Here is a 1,824-nt window from a genome sequence, read left to right as displayed (position 1 = left end):
GAGGGGACAATTACGAAAGGCCCGGCTCACAAGCCTCCCAGGCCCGGGCTGCTGGACTGCGAGCTTTTTTCCTTGACACACACGCACACACATGCACACAAGCGCACACTCACACACACACACTTTCCCCCATCTCTTTCCCGCTTTCCCTCTGCGACTGTTCTTTCGCTGCTGGCCCTGTTCCTGCCAGAAAGAGCGAGGGGGGCCTCTGCCAGGACAGCCCTCGGGAGAGGAAGCAGGAGGGAGGGCCTGGCGGCCAGGCCAAAAATCCCAGCCCCAGCCAAGGCCCGAGTGGCCAGGCCCCCGCCCCTCCGGCTGGGCCCCAGGCCCAGTGTGGGGACACGGGCCAGCTGTCCCGCGCCTCAGCCCCCACCCCGGCCCTCCAGACTCCCCAACACCCCCAGGCCTGGCTAGAGACAGGTTCTGCCCACAGCTGGGGAGGGGAACTACTGGGCAGCTCTGGGGACTCAGGGGGTGCTATGTCTACAGTGGTCGGGGGGCTGCAGGTTGAATGGTCTGGAAGGTAGGATCGGGTTGGTATGGCTCTGGGAGGGATCTGGGGGGAGGCAGGGGACCCTGGACAGGGCTGCATTCTGCAGGGGCCAAGGTCTCAGCCTCCCACCTGAAGCTGGGGAGGTGGTGTTGGGGGGGGTCTGGGGTGGATGCCTGCAGAGACCAGGGGGCTAGAGGCAGGGGAATGGCCTGGGAGTTAATGCCATGTTGGTGCTGTCTCCAGGGGCATCTGGGGCACATGGAGGATCCCGACACACAGGGTTCTATTCTGCATGGGTCAAGCTCACAGCCCTATATCCAGCCCCAAGCAGGTCTCAGGGTCTGGCAAAAATCAGCCTGGATCCCCAGGTGCTCTGTGGGGGAACAGGGAGGTGGGAGTCCCCCGGCAGACTGAGAGGCAGCCCAGCTTCCCATTATCACTGGGCCACCTCCCATCCCCACGCAGCGCAGAGCTAGCGCCCAGACCAGCCTGGGAGCTTCTGGACTGCTGTTCTCCCGGGCCCCTCTGGGAAGGCTGACGTTCCTCTGCTGGCCAGGAGGGGGCAGCCTGCACTGAAACAGCTGGGACCACATTGCTGGAGAACTCTGCATTTCTGCCCCCAGGACTGAGCTGGATGGGGACCCTGGGGAATTTTGGGGTTTGCAGTGTGGGATGGAACAGGGGAGGGTCATGTCCCCCACCGCTCACTTCCCACTACTGCTAGTGGAGAAGAAATGGGAGACCTAGAGAATAGGAGAGGGAAACTTGTCCCTTGCCCTAGGTCACAGCCGGTCAGGGGACAGCATGGACACATGCCCTGTGGGCTTTTCCCTGCACCACGATGGCTCCAAGGGATGAGTTAAAGGCCCCTTGTGCAGGCAAGAGCACTGCGGCAGTCTGGGGTGCCAGCAGGGGTGGCCCGGCGTGAAAAGGTCAAATGCAGGCATTGGTCAAAGGCAGGCATTGGTAGACCTAAAAGTAAATTTCTGGCTCTAGCCTTTCTAGTGGGATAACCTCTCCACAGAGCGTCAGTTTCCTCATCTGTCTACAGGTGATCAGTATTCCTAGCTAAGAGATTATTGCAAAGACAAATACAACACAGTCCTGCTTTTCTGCTAGATCAAAAATGCTCTGTGTTCAGCTGGTACCAGGACTGGTGTCAATACCACGATTGCCATCGCTCGCTCGGCAAGCATTCTGCTTCTAGGACAGCTATCAGGCTTCAGTCTATATGGGGCCACCCCAGGACCCTGGAAAAACCCTTCCCTTTCCCTGGGTCTTTGGAGGGAGCAGCTCTGGAATTTTGGAAGGTAGGGGCGTGCCCGGAGAAT

This window comes from Colobus angolensis, unplaced genomic scaffold, assembly GCF_000951035.1.
Source record: "Colobus angolensis palliatus isolate OR3802 unplaced genomic scaffold, Cang.pa_1.0 Scaffold120, whole genome shotgun sequence".
Lineage (NCBI taxonomy): Eukaryota > Metazoa > Chordata > Mammalia > Primates > Cercopithecidae > Colobus > Colobus angolensis.
This window is presented reverse-complemented; position numbering follows the sequence as displayed.